The sequence below is a fragment of the Tamandua tetradactyla genome, chromosome 6 (assembly GCF_023851605.1).
Source record: "Tamandua tetradactyla isolate mTamTet1 chromosome 6, mTamTet1.pri, whole genome shotgun sequence".
In the NCBI taxonomy this organism is placed as follows: Eukaryota; Metazoa; Chordata; class Mammalia; order Pilosa; family Myrmecophagidae; genus Tamandua; species Tamandua tetradactyla.
Genome location: NC_135332.1, coordinates 39,060,393 through 39,085,786, shown reverse-complemented (window position 1 = coordinate 39,085,786; position 25,394 = coordinate 39,060,393). Strand labels below are relative to the sequence as shown.

Here is a 25,394-nt window from a genome sequence, read left to right as displayed (position 1 = left end):
ATAAATGGGCAATAGGCATAGATATTCTTCTGCCTTGGAATCTTACTGTTAGGGAGTTTCGTTTTTGTTTTATTTAATAATTGCTGCTGAAAGTCAAGTGTACTGGTGAAAACTTAGCATTTAAATATTTTTGCTTTGTTTTGAAAAAAAATGTACCCCCATTTTAATTATTAAATATTTCCAGGGATGACATTGGGACAGGAAGGTATTTTAAGGCTTACAATGTTATTTTAGCCCAATAAAAGATGCATTTAATGTAAAAAAAAGCAAAAATCAAGAACTTAACAGCAAACCTGGAGGAACTTGAGAAAGAAGAGCCAACTAACCCCGAAGCAAATAGGAGGAGAGAAGTAACAAAGATTAAAGCAAAGATAAATGAATGGGAGAACAAAAGAACAATAGAAAGAATCAATAAAACCAAATGTTGGTTCTTTGAGAAAATCAATAAAATTGATGAGCCACAGCAAGACTGACAAAGAAAAAAAGAGTGAGGCTGCAAATAAACAAAATCAGAAATGAGAAGGGGTGTGTTACCACAGAGCCTGAAGAAATAAAAGAAATCATAAGAGGATACTATGAACAACTATACACCAACACATTAGCCTTATGACCCAACAATAGCACTCACTACTTGATATATATCCAGAAGAGGTGAAAGCAACGACACAAACAGACATTTTCAAACCAATGTTCATAGCAGCATTATTCACAATCGCCAAAAGATGGAACCAAACTAAATGCCCATCAACAGATGAGTGGATCAACAAAATGTGGTATATACATACAATGGAATATTATGCAGCCATAAGTCAGAATGACATCCTGAAGCACATGACAAGATGGATGAGCCTTGAGGACATAATGCTGAATGAAGCTAGGCAGACAGAAAAGGATAGATACTATATGAGTTCACTTTAATGGCCGGCATAGAGGTACAATCAGAGGCTTATAATACAGAATATAGGGGACTTATAGATAGATAGAAGCTAGAGATGGGTGAACCGTTAGCTAGGTGAAAGTTTGAAAAGGCACAGTAGAAGAGATGAAAAAAAAATGGAAACCTACAATGTTAGATTTGAAGGGGCAGTAGAAAGGATTAGTGAGCTGGAAGATGGGACATCTGAAATCTGAGAAGCAAAAGAAAATATAGAGAAAATAATGGAAAAATATGAGCAGGGACTCAGGGAGTTGAATGACAACATGAAGCACATGAATATATCTGTTGTGGGTGTCCCAGACAAACAGACATTTTCAAACAAATGTTTGAAACTCCAATGTAAGGGAATAGATGGGAGTGAAGGTGATTCTCTAGTGGGTCTAGAAGTAATACCATATTGAAGATGAACAAGGATGAAAGGGGTTGTATAGACCTATGTGTCCCACTGACTCACACTAGAAATACGAATGAATTCTTATAAGGATTACTTCAAAGATATGATACTTGTATAAAGAGTGTTTAAGTCCAGGGTACAGGGGGGAAAACTGCTATTACATGCTACCCTTCCAATATAAAAAATTTAGAATTGCCATAACTCAAACAACCCCAAAGAGAGGCATGGAAAGATCAAAGGTGATGGTGGAATTATACATAGAAGATAGGACCTAAATGAATATGAATGCTGAATCATTAAATTAATATCTCCTATAGTCTCCAGTATTTTAGAGCAGCTAGAAGTAAAAACCTAAAATTGTAAAATTGTAACCCATGTCAAAGTCTGAAATATGTTCTACAACTAATTGTGGTGCTGTGCTTTGAAATTTATAGCTTTTGTGTATATACGTTATTGTTCACAAAAAATAAGAAGGAAAAAAAGTCGATTGTGATGATAAAAAAGTATTTAAGCCTTTTAGCTTCCTATATTCTGGAGCAGCTAGAAGGAAAAATATGAGAGGAGCATATGGTAGCCCATGACAAACTCCAGGATCTGTCCTGTAACCACTTGTTGAAGAGTGCTTTGAAAATGATTGCTTTTTTATTTCTTTGCTTTGTATATATGTTACACTATGAAATTTTAAAAAGTTAAAAAAAGGTCTCTCTGTTTGACATCTGACATTCTGATTAGTAAGTGTCTTGCAGTATGTCTACTTGGATCTATTTTCTTCTGGGTACACTGCACTTCTTGGATCTGTAAGTTTATGTCTTTCATAAGAGATGGGAAATTTTCAGTGATAATTTCCTCCATTAGTCTTTCTCCTTCTTTTCCCTTCTCCTTCTGGGACACGCACAACAGATATACTTGTGTGCTTCATGTTGTCATTCAACTCCCTGAGTCCCTGCTCATATTTTTCCATTATTTCTCTATATTTTCTTTTGCTTCTCAGATTTCAGATGTCCCATCTTCCAGCTCACTAATCCTTTCTACTGCCCCTTCAAATCTAACATTGTAGGTTTCCATTTTTTTCCCATCTCTTCTACTGTGCCTTTCATTCCCATAAGTTCTTTGATTTGCTTTTTTCAGACTTTCAATTTCTACTTTTTGTTCACCCATTGCCTTCTTTATATCCTCCCTCAATTCACTGATTTGGTTTTTGATGAGATTTTCCATGTTTGTTCAACATCCTGAATTAGTTATTTCAACTCCTGCATCTCATTTGAATTGTTGGTTTGTTTCTTTGCCTGGGCCATATCTTCAATTTTCTTAGTATGACTCATTATTTTTTGCTGACTTCTAGGCATTTGGTTTCCTTAATTAGTTTGTTCTGGAGATTGTTTTCACTCTTCTACCTAGGATTTTCTTGCTGATGACTTTGTTCTCTATGTGTTCTTTGACATTCAGTTCAGCTTACTCAGGACTTCTAGCATAAATTTTCTTTAACAGATCAAAAGTTTTCAGTTCTTGTTTTTCTGTTTCTTGCACTATCTATATGGAGACTTTTTCTTTAGGAGGGCCTACTTAAATATCATAGACCTCAGTCAGATTTTCCCAGACCAGACTGGCCTCTTCTCAGCAGAAAAGAGTCACCTGCATCAGTTTTCACTGAGGGTGAGACCCAGCAGGTTGACAGACTTTCCTATGAAGCCTCTAAACTCTGTGCTTTTCTGTTCAGTATGTGGCGCTTGTCTGCCTACAGTTTCCCACCAATATAAAATGATGTGGTACCTTTAACTTCAGCAAATTCTCCCTGCTGGGGGCATGGTCGAGACAGAGGAGGTTGTAGGCTGGCTATAATTGCTTCAGTTTTCCAGTCCCTGGGGTCTGAATTCCTTGAGGGAGGAATTCCACCTGAGCTGGGTTCCACCCCTCTCTGGGGAAGGGACAGTCTCCAGGGAATTAATTGTTTTCACCTGACCAGTCTCTTTGTCTCTCAGACAAGCTTAATTCCGCTGTTGCCTGGAACACTTACAGCCTGAGAAGGCTTGCAGTTCTATCTAATGAGCAGTTTAGGAGTAGAAACAAAGCAAAAAAAAAAATTCCTTTACAGAAAAGGACCCCTATTCCAGGGTTTGTTAATCAACAGCTTCAGTTGGGGAGAGTGCCAAGATGGTGGCTTAGCGAGGTGTGGGATTTAGTTCATCTTCCAGAACAGCTACTAAATAACCAGAAACAGTACAGAACAATTGCTGGGGCCATGTCAGTGACCAGACACACGGTGTATCCCACTATGGACCAGCTGGACTGGCTGCAAGCACCCCCCCACCAGAACTGTGAGTGCCCCAAGCCACGGTGGCTGGTGTCCCTCCCCCACAGGATGCTTCCCAGAGGGGAAAGGAAAGGGACTTTACTAGCAGCAGAGGCTGAGCGCAACTAAGCTCCAATTGTGCAATTAATTCACAAATTCTGACTACTAAAAATAGGACCCCAGCTCAGCTGATTTTTACCCTGGTGCCGAGGGGGCAGGGCTGACAGAAAAAGAAAAAAGAAAAAAAGAAACAGAGGTTTTTTTTGGATCAGATAGCACATAATACTTGAAAGGGTCTGGGCCCTGAGGAAAGGAGGGGGCACATAGGATCTGAACGTCCACCAAGCAACATACCAATTTATACTCTTGATTGGCAAACCCAAGGAACAGGGGTCCTGTTCTGAGAAGGATTTTTCTTTCTTTTTTGTGGCTGTGTTTCAAAGAGAAAGAGAGAATCTTGAAAGCAGCAAAAGAAAAACAATCCATCACATACAAGGGAAGCCCAATAAGGCTATGTGTAAATTTCTTAGAAGAAACCATGGAGGCAAGAAGACACTGGGATGATATATTTAAATTACTAAAAGAGAAAAACTGCCAACCAAGAATTCTATATCCAGCAAAATTGTCCTTCAAAAATGAGGGGGAAATTAAAACATTTTCAAACAATAAAAATCACTGACAGAATTTGTGACCAAGAGACCAGCTTGCAAGAAATACTAAAGGGAGAACTAGAGGCAGATATGTAAAGACAGGAGAGAGAAGTGTGGAGAAGAGTGCAGAAAGGAAGACTATCAGTAAAGGTAAAAAGAAAAAAATTAGATATGACATATAAGATCTAAAAGGCAAAATGGTAGAAGAAAGTACTGCCTGTACAGTAATAACACTAAATGTTAATGGATTAAACTCCCCAATCAAAAGACAAAGACTGGCAGAATTTATTAAAAATCAGGACCCATCTTGTATGCTGTCTATAGGAAACACATCTTAGACCCAAGGATAAACATAGGTTGAAAGTGAAAGTTTGAGAAAAGATATTTCATGCAAATAATAATCAGAAAAGAGAAGTAGCTACAGTAATATCCAACATATGGAATAAAAATAAGTAGGGGGAACAAGTGTTAAAATAAATTTACATTGAAATGCTAGTGATCGATGAAAGGGAGGGGTAAGGGGTATGGTATGTATGAATTATTTTTTTGTTTTCTTTTTATTTCTTTTTCTGAATTGATGCAAATGTTCTAAGAAATGATCATGATAATGAATATGCAACTATGTGATGATATTGTGAATTACTGATTATATATGTAGAATGGAATGATCATATGTTAAGAATGTTTGTATTTGTTGTTATATTTTTTAAAAAATTAATTTTAAATAAAAGAGCTTAAGTTGGTACATTGCTCTATGTATCTCCAGGTTCTATGTGCTACCCCCCCCCTTTATTTTAGGGTCCAGCCCTTTTAAAATATTTTGTGCTGTTTTTTTGTTGTTGTTGTTGTTGTTTTTGGTCAGCCCTGCCCTCTCTGTGCCAGGGCAAATACTCCTAGTACCTTTATCTCTTATTTGAGGTTTATCTGAGCTGGGGGCCTATTTTCAGTAGTCAGACTTTGTTAATTAATTCCGCGATTGCAGTTTGGTCGAGCTAAGCCCCTGCTGCCAGTAAAGTCTCTTTTCTTTCCCCTCCAGGAATCAGCCTGTGGGGGAGGGGCACCAGCCTCCATGGCTTCGGGGACTTACAGTTCTGTGCAGAATCCCAGCTGGTCCAGCTTGTCCAGAGTGGTGTATGTTGTGGGTCCAGTCACTGATGTGGCCCCAGCAGTTGTTCTGTACTGTTCCTGGCTATTGACTAGCTGCCATGGAGGATGAACTAAATTCCACACCTCACTAAACCACCATCTTGGTCCATCCAAATTTTTCTTCAGCAGCCATTCTTATAGGTGTGAGGTGATATCTCATTGTCGTCTTAATTTGCATTTCCCTTATACCCAATGAAGATGAGCAGTTCTTCATGTGATTTTTAGTCATCTGTATTTGCCATTCAGAAAAGTGCCTATTCATTTCCTCTGCCCATTTTATAATTAGGTTGTTTGTTCTTTTGTTGGTGAGCTGTGTACTTTCTTTATGTACACAAGATATCAAGCCTTTAACTGATATATGGTTTCCATTTTCTTCCATTGAGTTTGCTGCCTCTTTTACCCTTTTAACAAAGTCCTATGAGGCACACAAGCTCTTGATCTTAAGGAGTTCCCATCTGTCTATTTTTTCTTTCACAGATTGTGCTTTAGGCATAAAGTTTAAGAAGCTACCCCCTATTACTACATTTTGAAGATGTTTCCCTACATTAGTTTCAATAAGTTTTTTGGTACTTGCTCTTACATTTAGGTCTTCGATCCATTTTGAATTAATTTTTGTATAAGGTGTAAGGCAGGGGTCCACTTTCATTCTTTTGGCTACTGAAATCTAGCTCTCCCAATCTCATTTATTGAAAAGACTATTCTGTCCCAATTCCGTGGATTTGGGGGCCTTATCAAAGATCAAATGTCCATAAATTTGGTGGTAAATCTCTGCACTCTCGATTCTATTCCACTGGTCAGTCCTTCTGTCTTTGTGCCAGTACCATGCTGCTTGGACCACTGTGGCTTTACAGTAAGCTTTAAAGTCAAGAAGTGATAGATGTCCCAGTTCACTCTTCTTTTTAAGGATTCTTTAGCTGTTTGAGGTCTCTTCCCCTTCCATATAAATTTGATAACCAGTTTTTCCAAGTCTTCAAAGTCGGTTGTTGGAAATTTTATTGGTATTGCATTGAATCTGTAGGTCAGTTTGGCTAGAATTGATATCTTGAAAATATTCAACCTTCCTATCCATGAGCATGGAATATCTTTCCATCTGTTGAGGTCATTTTAAAATTTCTTTTAGCAATTTTTGTAATTTTCTGTGTATAAGTCCCTGACATCACTGGTTAGGCTTATTCCTAGATACCTAATTCTTCCGGTCACTATTCTGAATGGAATTTTTTTCCTTAGTTGTCATCTCTGATAGGTCATTGCTTGTATATAGAAACATTACTGATTTTTATACATTAATCTTGTATCCTGCCACTGTGCTGAATTTGTTTATTAGATCAAGTAATTGCATCAATTGATTTTATGTTGAACCATCCTTGCATTCCTGGTATGAATCCTACTTGATCATGATGTATAATTCTTTTAATGTGGCATTGGATACGATTTGCTAGTATTTTGTTAAGAATTTTCACATATGTTCATTAGAGAGATTGGTCTGTAGTTTTCTTTTCTTGTATTGCCTTTATCTGATTTTGGTATTAGAGTGATGTTAGCTTCATAAAATGAGTTAGGTAGCATTCCATTTTCTTCAATTTTTTGGAAGAGTTTGAGCAGGCTTGGTATCAGTTTTTTTTTGAAAGTTTGATAAAATTCTCCTGTGAAGCCATCAGGTCCTGGACTTTTTTGTGTGGGGATATTTTTGATGACTGATTGGATCTCTACTTGTAATTAATGTGTTGAGATCTAGTTCTTCTCAAGTTAGTATAGGTAATTCGTGTGTTTCTAGAAACTTTTGTCCATTTCATCTAAGTTATCTAGCTTGTTGGTATATAGTTGTTCATAATATTCTCTTATGATTTTTTAAATTTCTTCATGATCTGTGGTAACAACCCCCCTCTTATTTCTGATTTTATTTATTTGTGTCCTCTCTTTTTTCTTCATTGTTAGTCTAGCTAGGGGACCATCAATTTTATTAATTTTCTCAAAGAACCAACTTTTAGTTTTGTTGACTCTATTTTTTATTGTCCTCCAGTTTATTTCTACTTTAGTTTTTATCATTTCTCATCTTTTATTTGCTTTGTGGTTAGTTTGCTGTTCTTTGTCTAAATGCTCCAGGTGAGCAGTTAAATCCTCAAGTTTTGCTCATTCCTGTTTTTTAATATAGACATTTAAGGCAATACATTTCCCTCTCAGCACTGCCTTTGCCACATCCCATAAATTTTGACATATTGTATTCTCATTATCATTCATCTCTAGATATTTACTGACTTCTCTAGCAATTTCTTCCTTGACCCACTGATTATTTAAGCGTGTTGTTTAATCTCCATATATTTGTGCAAGCTCTAGTTTTTTGGTGATTATCCAACCTTATTCCACTGTGATCAGAGAAAGTGCTTTGAATAATTTCAATCTTGTTAAGTTTATAGAGACTCAGTTCTCAGTATATGATCTATCCTGGAGAACACTCCATGTGTACTACAGAATAATGTGTATCCTGGTGTTTTGGAGTATAATGATCTATATATGTCTGTTAGATCAAATTCATTTATCTTATTGTTTAGGTTCTCTATTTCCTTGTTAATCCTCTGTGTGGTTGTTCTATCTATAGCAGAGTGTGGCATATTGAAGACTCCCACTATTAGTGTTGATATGTCTATAGCTCCCTTTGGTTTTTCCAATATGTGCCTCATGTACTCTGAAGCCTCTTGATTGGGAGCATACACAGTTATGATTGTCATTTCTTCCTGGTGAATTGTCCCTTTTATTAATGTGTAGTGTCCTTCTTTGTCTCTTATGACATATTTACATTTAAAGTCTATTTTTTTTTCTGATATTAGTTTAGCTACTCCTGCTTTCTTTTGGTTTCAGCTTGCATAGAGAACTTTTTCCACCCTTTCACTTTCAAACTGTGTCCTTGAGTCTAAGGTTCATCTCTTGTAAACAGCATATAGATGGATTATGTTTTTTGATCCATTTTGTCAGTCTGTATCTTTTAATTGGTGAGTTTAGTCCACTGACATTCAAAGTAGTCATGGTAAAAGCAGTTGTTGATTCCATTATCTTGTCCTTTAGTTTTTATTTGTCAGATCTATATATTATTTTCCTTCTCTCTTTCTTTTATTTTAAATTATCTTTACTCAATTCTTCAATTCTGTGCCCTCCTCCAGACCTCTCTCTCCTGTCTTTTTTTTATGGGCTGACAGGGCTCCCTTTAGTATTTCTCGTAGGGCTGGTCTCTTGTTGACTAGTTCTCTCAATCTTTCTTTATCTTTGAAGATTTTAATCTCTCCTTCAATTTTTTTAAATTATTTTATTTTATTTTTTTAAATACCAAAAAACACCAAACAAATGCAAACATTCCTATTTTGATCATTCTGTTCTACATATATAATCAGTAATTCACAATATCATCACATAGTTGCATATTCATCATCATGATCATTTCTTGGAACATTTGCATGTATTCAGAATAAGAAATAAAACAAAAACAAAAAAAATTTATACATACTATACCCCTTACCCCTCCGTTTCATTGGTCACTAGCATTTCAGACTAAATTTATTTTAACATTTGTTCCCCCTGTTATTTATTTTTATTCCATATGTTCTACTCGTCTGTTGACAAGGTAGGTAAAAGGAGCATCAGACACAAGGTTTTCACAATCACACAGTCACATTGCTTCACCATCTTTTTTTTTTTTTTGTCCTTTTGTGTCTGGTTTATTTCACTCAACATAATATTCTCAAGGTTCATCCATGTTGTTTCTTAAAACAGAACATCATTCCTTTTTACAGCTGAATAATATTCCAACATACGTACATGCCACATTTTGTTTATCTATTCACTTGTTGATGGACTCTTGGGTTGCTTCCACCTTTTGGCAATTGAGAATAATGCCACTATGAGCATGGGTGTGCACACATCTACTTGTTCATTTTTTCTCCCCACTTCAATGAAAGCTCACTGATTGTGGGGACTTTGTTTTGTCATTTTTTTTAAATTTTTTTATTAACGGAAAGAAAGAAAAAAAAAGAAAGAAATTAACACAACATTTAGAAATCATACCGTTCTACATATGCACTCAGTAATTCTTAACATCATCACATAGATGCATGATCATCGTTTCTTAGTACATTTGCATCGGTTTCTCCTTCAATTTTGAAGGATAACTTGGCTGGATACAGAATTCTTGGTTGAAAGCCTTTCTCATTCAGGATCTTTAAAATATTATACCACTACCTTCTTGCTTCCATGGTGCCTGTTGAGTAGTCTGAAGTCAGTCTTATGTGTTTTCCCTTGTATGTAGTAGTTTGCTTTACTTGTGCTGCTTTCAGGACTTTCTGTTTCTCTTCAACACCTGACAGTCTGATTAATATATGTCTTGGAATGGGCTTGTTCAGATTTATTCTATTTGGAGTTTGCTGGGCCTCTTTGTGGTGCAGTTTTGTGTCTTTTAAAAGGGTTGGGAAGTTTTCTCTGATTATATCTTCAACTAATTTTCCCAACCCTTTACTCTTTCCTTCTCCTTCTGGGACACCAATAATTCTTATATTTTTGTGCCTCTTGTTAGCCATCATTTCCCTAAGATCCAGATGCATTTTTTCCATCTTTCTTGCTATTTGTTCTTTTGTGCACTCTAGTTCTATTGTTCTTCTAGCTTACTTATTCTTCTTTCTGCTTCTTTGAATCTACTATTGTGTGTCTCTCGTATATTTTTTTAGTCTACTGTATCTTTCATTTCTGTGAAATCTGCCATTTTTCTATTTAACCTCCAGAATTCTTCTTTATGCTTTTCTAGTGTCTTCATGATATCCTTTATTTCTTTATAAGTATTCTTGAGTAGTTGTTCCATGTTCTGTGTCCCCTCTGGAATTTTGATTTGGTTGTTTGGCTAGGCCATTTCTGCTTGAGTCTTCATGTATTTTGTGATTTTCTGTTATGTTTGTGGCATTCAATTATCTTGATATGGTTATTATGCAAGTTGGTTTCCTTCACTCTTCTAAAGTTTTACATTTACTTAGTTTTTACTGAATGTTTTCTTTTACATTTTGTCAGTTATTCTTCACCAAATCAAGGTCCAGATCTCATGTAGGGGATACAATTCAAATTAAGGGTCTATTATAAGGTAGGCTGGAATGCACGGATACTCCAGTGGCAGAATGGCTGACTACCATGCAGAAGACCCAAGGTGGACTCCTTGCCTATGCACAAAAAAAAAAGAAAAGAAAAGAAAAAAAGGGATAATAAAATAATAATATAATAAAAATATGAAACACAAAACCAAGAACCACAACAAAATACACCTTGACAGTAGTAGGCACCAGAATCAAAAGGAGACACCCTAGGACATACCAGGAGTGAAGTCAGGCTGGTGCCCAGCAGGGGGAGGAAAAATTTAAAAGAAAAATAATAATAGTAAATAAAAATAAATGAAATAGAATAATAAAAAATAACATGTGAAAGAAAATTTAGAAAATGAGTAAAATATATCTTTAAAAAAAGATAAAAACAAAACCAAAAAATCTATTAAAAATTCTTTAGAGAATGAAAAGGACAATTATATTACCAATAAAAATGTACAGAAAGAATATGTTTCAAAAGGGGGAAATAAGAGGAATATTAAGAAGAAAAAAATTTTTAATGCAATAAAAAAATAAAGACCTAGGCAGATAAGGAGTTAGCTTGCCTGCGCTTACCTCTTCTTCCCAGCAGGTGGCGACTGTGAGACTCTTCCTCCCTCAAGCTCTCCCCTCCCTGTCTGGTACTGCTGATATGCACTTACAATATCCCGCAGATGGTGCACTGGAGTCTCCTCCTCCCTAAGCCCCGCCGCTCCTGGCAGAAGTGACTAGAAGTGAGTGTGCTCAGCAGGGGGGTGCTCTGCCTGGGGTAGCTGACTGGCAGGTGGGAAATCAGCTGATCAGCAGCGCTGGTGGACCTGCCAGATACCGCAACTGCCGGAAGGCTTTTCCCGCACCCAAGGGGTGAGCACTCCCCCCACCCTGAGGCCCGCCCTGCAGTGGACGACCCCTGGCCTCCGGACTCCCCAGGCACTGCCCACCGCAACCACATGGGGAGGTTCCCCCAGCTGGTAGCTGTGCAGGCTGGAGCCGAAGAGGGTCAGTTCCCTCCAATCGCATCTCCCCAGTGCACTGCAGTCTGCCCAATGGGAATTCCAGTCCCACTAGCTCTCCCCTGATCCCTCTCCCCGCCAAAACTGCCTGAAGACCTTCCTAGACTACTCACACCCTGGGACCTGCAGTCCTGGACATTTTCTCCCTGTCTTCTATCTTGTTTCACGGAGCAGGAGTGAATTTGCTCCACTCCAGTCCACCATCTTCCGGGAAGCCTCTGTGATGAAGTTTTTAAGAAGAGGACAGCACCCTTACTGAACCAGTGGCAATGACACTTCTGAAATACTGGGCAAAGGTTCACATTCCAAAAGAAGAAATTTCTTAAATGAATTAGAAGAAAATTTAGATGTTATTGAACCATCGGAATTTGTGAAGATCATGGAGCCTCTTTTCAGGCAATTGGCCGAATGCATTTCCAGTCCACATTTCCAGGTGGCAGAAGGAGCCCTATATTACTGGAACAACAATATATTATATTATGAGCTTAATCAGTGACAACACAGAATAGATTCTGCCCATTCTGTTTCCATCCTTGTACCGCAACTCAAAGACCCACTGGGACAAGACCATACCCTGCTTGATATAAAACGCACTTAAACTCTTCATGGAGATGAACCAAAATGTTTGATGACTGCACCCAACAGTTCAAAGCAGAGAAACTGAAAGAGAAGATAAAGATGAAAGAACAAGAAGAAGCATGGTTAAAATAGAAAACCTAGCCAAGGTAAATCCCCAGGTACTAAAAAAGAGAGTAACATGAAAATGTTTAGGGTATTACGTGACTTTTTATAAGATAGGAATATGGCTTCATTATGGGAGGGGAGGGATATTGATTCCACTAACATTTTATATGAAACTATCTGCAATAAAAAATACTTCTCAACTTTGTAAAAAAAAAATGAGCAGAGAGAAACAAGTGCTAGAGAAAATGTGGAGAAAGAGATGTACCTGTTCACTGTTGATAGGGAAGCTGAGAGGTACAGCCCCTCTGGAGGGGAGTGTGGTGGTTCCACGGGAGGCTATGGGTGGGGTTACCATATGATCCTGCAACTACGTTGCTAGGTATATACCTGGAGGAATTGAGAGTGGGGGCCCGAATGGACATTTGTACACTGGTGTTTATGACGGCAGTGTTCGATTCGCAATGGATGTGACATAAGGGTACAAAGACTGAGGGAAAGAAGGGGGAACTGTGTTGTATACATACTACGGACTACTGAGCAGCCACAAGAAGGAATGAAGTTGTGAGGCATGCAACTAGGTGAACATTGAGGACAGCATGTTGAATGAAATGGCAGAAACAAAAAGACATCATCATGACTCATCATAGGGTATAAGGTCCTAGATTGTAAGTTCTTGCAACAGTCACATTTATTCCAGAGTTGTAACTGTTATTTCTAAATCTAAGATACTGACCTGTTTGCATTTACCCTGATTGTTTCCAGAAACTTCGGGTATATATGTGACACCTGAGACTCAGAGTTAGAGGTCTGAAGCTATGAAAATCAGCAGTACCCCATATAACAATTGTTTTTTTGTTTCTAATTTTTTATTATTGTGAAATATAGCACATATACATAAAAGCAATAAATTTCCAAGTACATTTTAACAAATAGTTATAGGACAGATTTCAAAGTTTGATATGGATTACAGTTCCATGATTTTCCGTTTTTTCTTCTAGCTGCTCCAAGACTCTGGAGACAAACAGAAATAGCAATATAATGATTCAGCAGTCATACTCATTTGTTAAAGTCTATCTCCTTTGTTATACTCTTCCTTATCTTTAAATAACATATATACATAAAAGCAATAAATTTCAAAGTATATCACAATAATTTGTTATAGAACAGATTTCAGAGTTTGCCCATACAGCAATTGTTAAAAAAAAAAAAAGTTGAAAAAGTAATCAGACTTCAACTAGAGATATATGAATTCTCTGGATAGGACTAAGATAAATAAGAATAAAGAGTAAAAGATGATAAAGTTCGTAATTTAAGCCTTCCATTTCTGTGTGAGATCAAAGGGAGAGATGTTTATTTGGTGCAAAATTTATACTTTGGGTAGCACATTACCTAATTTAACTTGTATGGTCAGTTTATTCAAACACCATAATTACATGCAATCTTGAATAGGGCGTGAGATCTTGTTGGTTTGTAGAGGTTAATATGATGCCCCGATACATACCAGAGTAATCTGGGTAGAGAATAAAAAAATATTTACAAAGTCCCATTGGGGAACAAGGATGAAAGGAGGAAATATTAAACTTCCCCATCTGGGGAATTTCTAATATTCTCACAAGCAGTGAGGACAACCAAATCAACAGGCTGAGCCTTGATCTTGGGTTCACCCCTATGAAACTTATTGCTGCAAAGGATAGGCTAAGCCTACTTCTAATTATGCCTAAGAGTCACCCCCAAAGAACCTCTTTTGTTGCTCAGATGTGGGCTCTCTAAGCCAACTCAGCAGGTAAACTCACTGCCTTCCCCTCACCTACATGGAACATGACTCCCAGGGGTATAAATTTTCCTGGTAATATGGGCCAGGCCTCCTCGGAATGAGCTGGGACCCAGCATCATGGGAGTGAGAAAGCCTCCTTGACTAAAAGGGGGAAAAGAGAAATGAAACAAAATAAAGTTTCAGTGGCTGAGAGATTTCAAACAGAGTTGAGCAGTTATCCTGGAGGTTATTCTTATGCATTACAGAGATATCACTTTTCCGTTTATGGTGTATTGGAGTGGGTGGAAGGAAGTACCTGAAACTGTTGAGCTGTGTTCTAGTAGACTGGATTCTTGAAGATGATACAGCTTTTACAGTGTGACCATGTGATTGTGAAAACCTTGTGTCTTATGCTCCCTTATCCAGGATATGGACAGATGAATTAAAAAAGAAAGAAAATAAATAAATAAATAATACTGGGGATAAATGGTAAAAAATTGAGTATATTGAAATACTAGTGGTTAATGAGAGGGAAGGGTAAAGGGTATAGGATGAATGAGTTTTTTGTTTTTCTTTTTATTTATTTTTCTGGAGTGAGGCAAATGTTCTAAAAATGATCGTGGTGATGAATACATAACTACATGAAATTTGTGAGCCACTGATTGTATACTTTAGATGGGCTGAACATGCATGAAAATATCTCAGTAAAATATTTTTTTAAAAATAGGGCAATAGGAAGATATTTTAAAATACTAAAAGAGAAAAATTGACAGCAAGAATTGTTTATCCAGCAAAACTGTCATTCAAAACTGAGGGAGAAGGCAGACCACAGTGGCTCAGCAGGCAGAGTCCTCACCCGCCATGCCAGAAACCTGGGGTCAATTCCCAGTACCTGCCCATGAAAAAAAGAAAAAGAAAAAAAGAAAAAAGAAAACTGAGGGAGAGTCTAAAATATTCACAGATAAAGAAAAGTTGAAAGAGTTCTTTTTTTCTTTCTTTTTTTTTTTTTCGTATGGGCAGGCACGAGGAATCGAACCCAGGTCTCCAGCACGGCAGGCAAGAACTCTGCCCGCTGAGCCATCATGGCCTGCCCGAACAACAAGAGATAGCCCACAAGAAATACTAAAGGGAGTTCTGCTGGCTGAAAAGAAAAGACAGGAGAGAAAGGTTTGGAGGAGATAGAAATGAAGATTACCAGTAAGGGTGATAAAAAGGATAAGAGAAAATATGTCTGACAAATAAAAGTCAAAGGATAAAATACTCAAAGTAAGAGTATTTTACTTTGTAAAGTAAGAACAGCTTTTATAGCAATAACACTAAATGTTAATGGACTAAAATCCCCAATAAAAAGACAGAGATAGGCAGAATGAATTTTCAAAATATGATCCATTCATATGCTGTTTACAAGAGCCTCATTTTAGATCCAAAGATAAAAACAGGGTGAGCGTGAAAGGATGGAAAAGGATATTTCACTCAAGCAGTAACAAAAAAAAAAAAAAAACTTGGGTAGTGTTTTGGTTTGCTAAAGCTGCCAGAATACAATATACCTGAAATGGATTGGCTTTTACAAAGAGGATTTATTAACAATTCTAAGACCATAGAAATGCCCAAATTAAGGCATCAACAAGAGTATATCTTAACTGATGATATCTGGGGTTCCTCTGTCACATGGAAAGGCACATGGCAATTTTTGCTCACCCTTCTCTCCTGGTTCTGGTTTCAATGGCTCTCTCCAAAATGTCTCTGGTCATTTCTTTCTCTTTAATCTCCCAGGATGTTTTTTGTATCTCTGGGCTCACTCTTATAAAAGGCTCCAGGAAAGTGTAAGACCCACCTGGGTCTGCACCCAAAAGGATGGATTAGAAGAACTTGGCTTTTCTGGGATACATAACAGATTTAAATCAGCACTGGTAGCTATACTAATATCAGACAAAATAGACTTTAAATGCAGAAATGCTATGAAACAAAGAAGAATATGCTAAATTAATCAAGAGCAAAATTCATCAAGAAGAAATAACAATCATAAATATTTATGTGCTTAATCAAGATGCCCCAAAGTACATGAAGCAAACATTGGCAAAACTGAAGGGAGAAATAAATGTCTCTACAATAACAATGGAAGACTTCAACACAACACTATCTTCAATGGACAGAACATCTAGAGAGGATAAATAAGGAAACAGAGAACCCAAACAATATAATAAATGAACTAGATCTAACAGACATATATAGACCATTGTACCCAAAATAACAGGATATACCTACTTCTCAAGTGATCATGGAACAGTCCCAGGATAGATTATATGCTAAGTCACAAAACAGGTTTCAGTAACTTTTAAAGACTGAAGTTATATAAATCACTCTCTCTGATCATAATGAAATGACGATGGAAATCAATAACAACCTGAGTACTGGAAATTTCACAAATATATCGAGGTTAAACCTCCATAAATTTCACAAATATATGGAGGTTAAACATGCTCTTAAACAATCAGTGGATCAAAGAAGAAATTACAAGAGAAATCAGTAAATGTCTGGAGATGAATGAAAATAAGAACACACATACAACTTATGAGATGCAGTGAAGGCAGTGCTGAGAGGGAAATTTGTGGCCCTAAATGCCAATATTAAAAAGGAAGAACTAAAATCAACAAGCTAACTGAACAACTGGAGAATCTAGAGAAAGAACAGCAAATTAATCCTACAGCAAGTAGAACAAAAGAAGAAAGAAATGAAATAGAAAACAAAAACAACCAAGAGAATCAATAAAAGCAAAAGGAGATCAATAAATCATTAGCTAGACTGACAAAGAGAGAAGATGCAAATAATAAAATCAGAAATCAGAGGGAAGTCATTGCCATAAGTAAGAGGATACTATGAACAACTGCATGTCAACAAATTAGACAACTAAAGTGAAATGGGCAATTGCTTAGAAACACACGAACAACGTACTCTGACTTGAAAAGAATTAGAAGGCCCCAACAAACCAATCACAAGTAAAGAGATTTAATCAGTCATCAAAAATCTCCTAACAAAGAAATCTCAGGACAAGGTATCTTCACAGGGGAATTTTACCAAGCATTTCAAGAATTACCACCACTCTGCTCAAACTCTTCCCAAAAAATTTAAGAAGAGGGGACATGACCTAACTCATTCTATGAAGTCAACATCACCCTAATACCATACCTGATTAAGATACTGCAAGAAAAGAAAACTACAGATCAATCTCTCTAATAAATATAGATGCAAAAATCCTCAACAAACACTGCAAATCAAATGCAACAGCATATTAAAAGAGCTATACCCCAAAACCAAGTCGATTTGGTCCCAGGTATGAATAAGTTATTTAACACAAGAAAACCAATTAATGTAATATGCCATATTAACAAATCAAAGGGAAAAAAACACATGATCATCCCAATAGATGTAGAAACGTCAAATAAAAAAAAATCAGAATTCAGTCTTGATAAAAACACTTCAAAAGGTAGGGATCAAAGGAAACTTCCTCAACAGGATAAAGGGCATATATGAAAAACCTATCGCTAACATCAATCTCAGTGGTGAGAAGCTGAAAGCTTTCTCTGTAAGGTCAAGAACAAGACAAAGATGACCACTGTGACCACTATTATTCAACTTTGTGCTAGAAATTCTAGCTAGAGCAATAAAGCAAGAAAAAGAAATAAAGGGCACACAAATTGGAAAAGAAGAAATACAACTTTCACTGTTTTCAGGCAACATTCTATTTTGGAAAATCCCGAGAAAACTACAACAAAACTATCTGAGCTAATAAATGAATTCAGCGAGTGGCAGGATACAAGGTCAACAGGCAAAAATCAGTAGTTTTTCTATACACTAGTAATGAGCTATCCAAGGGGGTAATTAAGAAAAAATCCCAGACAAAATAGCAACTAAAAGAATCAAGTATCTAGAAATAAACTTAACCAAAGATGTAAAGGACCTGTACACAGAAAACTACAAAACATTACTAAAAGAAATCAAAGATGACTTAAATAAATGGATAGACATTCCATGTTCATGGATTGGAAGGCTAAATGTCATTAAGATGTCAATTCTAGACTTCCGGAGACGATGGCGGCTTAGTAAGACGCGCGGGTCTTAGTTCCTCCTCCAGAAAAGCAACTAAAGAAACAGAAACAATACGAAACAGCTCCCGGAGTCACGACATAGACCAAAAAGACAGCATACCCCATTCTGGAACGGCTGAAAGGGCAGGGAGAATCCACTGCGGTGAGATACCCGAGGGGCGCACGTTTTCCCGGCCGGGGCGGCTGGCGACTGGGGTCCCCTCCACGCACGTGGCTCCCCGGTCTGACTGGGAACATTGGATAGCCGGGCCCTCCCGTCACGCTTGGCGTCTAAGACCAGCTGGGCAATTTGGACCGGCACTCCCCCAAGCCGTGGCAGCCAGCGACCCCCGCCTCCACGCGTGGTTTCCCGGGCCGACAGACGACCGCCACAAGCGCCACCTACTGGGCAGGAAAAGAAAAACAGAGCCCAGAGATTCCACAGAAAAACCTTTCAACCAGCTGGGTCCCACACCCAGGGAAATCTGATCAAATGCCCAGACACCAGCAGAAAATAATGGATGCTGCTCGGAAAATTGAAGATATGGCCCAGTCAAAGGAACAGACCAATAGTTCAAATGAGATACAGGAGCTGAGACAACTAATGCTAAATATACGAACAGAAATGGAAAAACTCTTCAAAAACCAAATCAATAAATTGAGGGAGGACATGAAGAAGACATGGGCTGAACAAAAAGAAGAAATAGAAAATCTGAAAAAACAAATCACAGAACTTATGGGAGTGAAGGACAAAGCAGAAAAAATGGAAAAAACAATGGATACCTACAATGGTAGATCTAAAGAGACAGAAGCTACAATTAGTGAACTGGAGGATGGAACATCTGAATTCCAAAAAGAAACAGAAACTATAGGGAAAAGAATGGAAAAACTTGAGCAGGGAATCAGGGAACTGAATGACAATATGAAGCGCACAAATATACGTGTTGTGGGTGTCCCAGAAGGAGAAGAGAAGGGAAAAGGAGGAGAAAAACTAATGGAAGAAATTATCACTGAAAATTTCCCAACTCTTATGAAAGACCTAAATATACAGATCCAAGAAGTGCAGTGCACCCCAAAGAAAATAGACCCAAATAGGCGTTCTCCAAGACATTTACTAGTTAGAATGTCAGAGGTCAAAGAGAAAGAGAGGATCTTGAAAGCAGCAAGAGAAAAACAATCTGTCACATACAAGGGAAACCCAATAAGACTATGTGTAGATTTCTCAGCAGAAACCATGGAAGCTAGAAGACAGTGGGATGATATATTTAAATTACTAAAAGAGAAAAACTGCCAACCAAGACTCCTATATCCAGCAAAATTGTCCTTCAAAAATGAAGGAGAAATTAAAACATTTATAGACAAAAAGTCACTGAGAGAATTTGTGACCAAGAGACCAGCTCTGTAAGAAATACTAAAGGGAGCACTAGAGTCAGATATGAAAAGACAGAAGAGAGAGGTATGGAGTAAAGTGTAGAAAGAAGGAAAATCAGATATGATATATATAATACAAAAGCCAAAATGGTAGAGGAAAATATTATCCAAACAGTAATAACACTAAATGTTAATGGACCGAACTTCCCAATCAAAAGACATAGAATGGCAGAATGGATTACGACCCAGCAATACCACTGCTAGGTGTCTACTCGAAGGACTTAAGGGCAAAGACACAGATGGACATTTGCACACCAGTGTTTATAGCAGCATTATCTACAATTGCAAAGAGATGGAAACAGCCAAAATGTCCATCAACAGAAGAGTGGCTAAACAAACTGTGGCATATACCTACGATGGAATATTATGCAGCTTTAAGACAGACTAAACTTATGAAGCATGTAATAACATGGATGGACCTAGAGAACATTATGCTGAGTGAGTCTAGCCCAAAACTAAAGGACAAATACTGTATGGTCCCACTGATGTGAACCGACATTCGAGAATCAGCTTGGAATATATCATTGGTAACAGAGACCAGCAGGAGTTAGAAACAGGGTAAGATAATGGGTAATTGGAGCTGAAGGGATACAGACTGTGCAACAGGACTAGATACAAAACTCAAAAATGGACAGCACAATAATACCTAATGTAACTAGGTTGGAACACTGAATGAAGCTGCACCTGAAATATGGTTTTTTGTTTGTTTGTTTGTGTGTTTGTATCTTTTGTTTTTGTCTTTTTTCTTTTTCCTTTTTATATATATATTTTTTTTATTAGTATTATTATTTTAATTCTCTTCTCTATATTAACATTCTATATCTTTTTCTGCTGTTTTGCTAGTTCTTTTCCTAAATCGATGCAAATGTACTAAGAAATGATGATCATACATCTGTAATGATACTAAGAATTACTGAGTGCATGTGTAGAATGGAATGATTTCTAAATGTTGTGTTAATTTCTTTTCTTTTTTTTGATTAATAAAAAAATTTAAAAAAAAATGTCAATTCTACCCAAACTGAATACAGATTCAATGCAAAACCAATCAAAATTCCATCAACCTACTATGGTTGAAATTTTGCAGAATTAGATTCTGCAAAAGTAAAATTCTTTACTTTACAAAATTGGAAAAGCCAGTAATCAAATTTATTTGGAAGTACAAGGAGCCTTGAATAGCCAATAACATCTTGAAAAAGAAGGAGAAATTGGGAAGATTCACACTTCCTGACTTTATGGCCTATTATAAAACCACAGTGGTCAAAACAGCAAGATACTGATATACAGATATATACTTTGATCAATGGAATCAAACTGAGAGTTCAGAAATAGACCCTTAGATGTATAGTCAATTTATTTTTGACAAGGTCCCCAAACCTACTCAAATGGGATAGAATAGTCTTTTCAATAAATGGGCCTAAGAGAACTGGATATGCATATGTGAAGGATTAAAAGAGGATCCCTACTCCATACTCTATACAAATATTAACTCAAAGTGGAACAAAGACCTAAATATAAGAGTCAGTACCATAAAACTCCTATAAGAAAATATAGGGAAACATTGTCAGGACCTAGTGATACAAATTAGCTTCTTAGACCTTACACCCAAAGCACAAACTACAAATGAAAAAAAAAAAACAGATAAATGGAAACTCCTCAAGATCAATACTTCTGTGATTCAAAGGACTTTGTTAAAAGTGTAAAAAGGCAGCCAACTCAATGGGAGAAAATATTTGGAAACCACATACCTGATAAGGTTTGATATCCAGAATATATAAAGAAATCCTACAACTCAACAATAAAAAGACAAACAACCCAATTAAAAAATGGACAAAAGACATGAATAGACATTTCTCCAAAGAGGAAATACAAATGGCTTAAAAAACACATGAAAAGATGCTCATCTTCATACCTATTAGGTAAATGCAAATCAAAACCACAATGAGATAACATCCCACACCTACTAGAATGGCAAGTATTAAACAAACAGGAAACCACAAGTGTTGGTGAGGTTATGGAGAAAAAGGAACACATACTCACTGCAGGTGGAAACGTAAAATGGCACAGCCACTGTGGAAGATCATTTGGCAGTTCCTCAGAAAACTAAATATTGAGTTGCCCTAAAATCTGGCAATCCTGCTATTTGGTATATACCCAAAAGATCTGAAATCAGTAACATAGAGATTTTCACACTGATGTTACAGTCGGACATCATTCACAATTGCCAAAAGATGGAAACAATCTGTGTCCATCAACTGAAGAATGGATAAACAAAATGTGGTATATACATACAATGGAATGTTATTTAGCAAATAAGATGAAGGCCTAAAGCACACAACTGCATGGATAAGCCCTGAGGACATAATGCTGAGTGAAATAAGTCAGGCATGAAAAGACAAATATTGTATAATTCAGTAACGTGAACTAATTGGAATATGCAAATTCATAAAACTTAGAATATAGGTTACCAAAAGATAGAATAAGACTAGAGAATTGGGGACATTTGCCTAATATGTACAGAATTGTTAATGAGGTTTAACGTAAATGTTTGGAAAATGGATAGAAGTGACAGTAACTTGTTGTTGGAATTATAATAGTGAATTGTAGGTGAACGACTGGTTGAAAGGGGTTGTTTAGAGTCATGTATGTCACATGAAGGAAAGCTAGAGGTTAAAATATGGGATTGTAAAACACAGCGAAGCTTGTGGTAGATGATGTTTATGATTAACACAACAAATATAAATAAGTTCTTTCATGATCTAGTGCAAATACACATTTGTACAAAGAGTTACTAATAGATTAGAGCAGAAATAAATGAAATTGAAAACATGAAAACAATAGGGAAAATCAATAAGACCAGAAGTTGGTTCTATGAGAAAATCAATAAGATTGATGGGCCCTTAGCAAGATTGACAAAAAGAAGAAGAGAGAGGATGCAAATAAATAAGATCAGAAATGGAAGAGGAGACATAACTACTGACCTCACAGAAATAAAGGAGGTAATAACAGGATACTATGAACAACTTTACGCTAATAAATACAACAATTTAGAGGAAATGGACGGGTTCCTGGAAAGACATGAACAACCAACTTTGACTCAAGAAGAAACAGATGACCTCAACAAACCAATCACAAGTAAAGAGATTGAATTAGTCATTCAAAAGCTCCCTAAAAAGAAAAGTCCAGGACCAGACGGCTTCACATCTGAATTCTATCAAACATTCCAGAAAGAATTAGTACCAACTCTCCTCAAACTCTTCAAAATAATCGAAGTGGAGGGAAAACTACCTAATTCATTCTATGAAGCCAACATCACCCTCATACCAAAACCAGGCAAAGATATTACAAAAAAAGAAAACTACAGGCCAATCTCTCTAATGAATATAGATGCAAAAATCCTCAATAAAATTCTAGCAAATCGTATCCAACAACACATTAAAAGAATTATACATCATGACCAAGTAGGATTCATCCCAGGTATGCAAGGATGGTTCAACATAAGAAAATCAATTAATGTAATACACCACATCAACAAATCAAAGCAGAAAAATCACATGATCATCTCAATTGATGCAGAGAAGGCATTTGACAAGATTCCACACCCTTTCCTGTTGAAAATACTTCAAAAGATAGGAATACAAGGGAACTTCCTTAAAATGATAGAGGGAATATATGAAAAACCCACAGCTAATATCATCCTCAATGGGGAAAAATTGAAAACTTTCCCCTAAGATCAGGAACAAGACAAGGATGTCCACTATCACCACTATTATTCAACATTGTGTTGGAAGTTCTAGCCAAAGCAATTAGACAAGAAAAAGAAATACAAGGCATCAAAATTGGAAAGGAAGAAGTAAAACTATCACTGTTTGCAGACGATATGATACTATAGGTAGAAAACCCAGAAAAATCCACAACAAAACTACTAGAGCTAATAAATGAGTACAGCAAAGTAGCAGGCTACAAGATCAACATTCAAAAATCTGTAGCTTTTCTATACACTAGTAATGAACAAGCTGAGGGGGAAATCAAGAAACGAATCCCATTTACAATCGCAACTAAAAGAATAAAATACCTAGGAATAAATTTAACCAAAGAGACAAAAAACCTATATAAAGAAAACTACAAAAAACTGCTAAAAGAAATCACAGAAGACCTAAATAGATGGAAGGGCATACCGTGTTCATGGATTGGAAGACTAAATATAGTTAAGATGTCAATCCTACCTAAACTGATCTACAGATTCAATGCAATACCAATCAAAATCCCAACAACTTATTTTTCAGAATTAGAAAAACCAATAAACAAATTTATCTGGAAGGGCAGGTTGCCCCGAATTGCTAAAAACATCTTGAGGAAAAAAACGAAGCTGGAGGTCTTGCGATGCCGGACTTTAAGGTATATTATGAAGCCACAGTGGTCAAAACAGCATGGTATTGGCATAAAGATAGATATATCGACCAATGGAATCGAATAGAGTGCTCAGATATAGACCCTCTCATCTATGGACATTTGATCTTTGATAAGGCAGTCAAGCCAACTCATCTGGGACAGAACAGTCTCTTCAATAAATGGTGCCTAGAGAACTGGATATCCATATGTAAAAGAATGAAAGAAGACCCGTATCTCACACCTTATACAAAAGTTAACTCAAAATGGATCAAAGATCTAAACATTAGGTCTAAGACCATAAAACAGTTAGAGGAAAATGTAGGGAGATATCTTATGAATCTTACAACTGGAGGCGGTTTTATGGACCTTAAACCTAAAGCAAGAGCACTGAAGAAGGAAATAAATAAATGGGAGCTCCTCAAAATTAAACACTTTTGTGCATCAAAGAACTTCATCAAGAAAGTAGAAAGACAGCCTACACAATGGGAGATAATATTTGGAAATGACATATCAGATAAAGGTCTAGTATCCAGAATATATAAAGAGATTGTTCAATTCAACAACAAAAAGACAGCCAACCCAATTACAAAATGGGAAAAAGACTTGAACAGACACCTCTCAGAAGAGGAAATACGGATGGCCAAGAGGCACATGAAGAGATGCTCAATGTCCCTGGCCATCAGAGAAATGCAAATCAAAACCACAATGAAATATCATCTCACACCCACCAGAATGGCTATTATCAACAAAACAGAAAATGACAAGTGCTGGAGAGGATGCGGAGAAAGAGGCACACTTATCCACTGTTGGTGGGAATGTCAAATGGTGCAACCACTGTGGAAGGCAGTTTGGTGGTTCCTCAAAAAGCTGAATATAGAATTGCCATACGACCCAGCAATACCATTGCTAGGTATCTACTCAAAGGACTTAAGGGCAAAGACACAAACGGACATTTGTACAGCAATGTTTATAGTAGCGTTATTTACAATTGCAAAGAGATGGAAACAGCCAAAATGTCCATCAACAGAAGAATGGCTAAACAAACTGTGGTATATACATACGATGGAATATTATGTAGCTTTAAGACAAGAGAAACTTATGAAGCATGTAATAACATGGATGGACCTAGAGAATATTATGCTGAGTGAGTCCAGCCAAAAACTAAAGGACAAATACTGTATGGTCCCACTGATGTGAACGGACATTTGAGAATAATCTTGGAATATGTCATTGGTAACAGAGTCCAGCAGGAGTTAGAAACAGGGTAAGATAATGGGTAATTGGAGCAGAAGGGATACAGACTGTGCAACAGGACTAGATACAAAAACTCAAAAATGGACAGCACAATAATACCTAATTGTAAAGTAATCATGTTAAAACACTGAATGAAGCTGCATCTGAGCTATAGGGTTTTTTTTTTTACTATTATTACTACTTTTATTTCTTTTCTCTATATTAACATTTTATATCTTTTTCTGTTGTGTTGCTAGTTCCTCTAAACCGATGCAAATGTA

General features: G+C 36.8%; 1 pseudogene; it reads left to right on the top strand.

The window, feature by feature from the left end:
- The first annotated feature begins 3,570 nt into the window (after positions 1 to 3,570).
- Positions 3,571 to 25,394, top strand: part of LOC143686630 (mRNA decay activator protein ZFP36L2-like) — a 43,647-nt pseudogene continuing 21,823 nt past the window's right edge.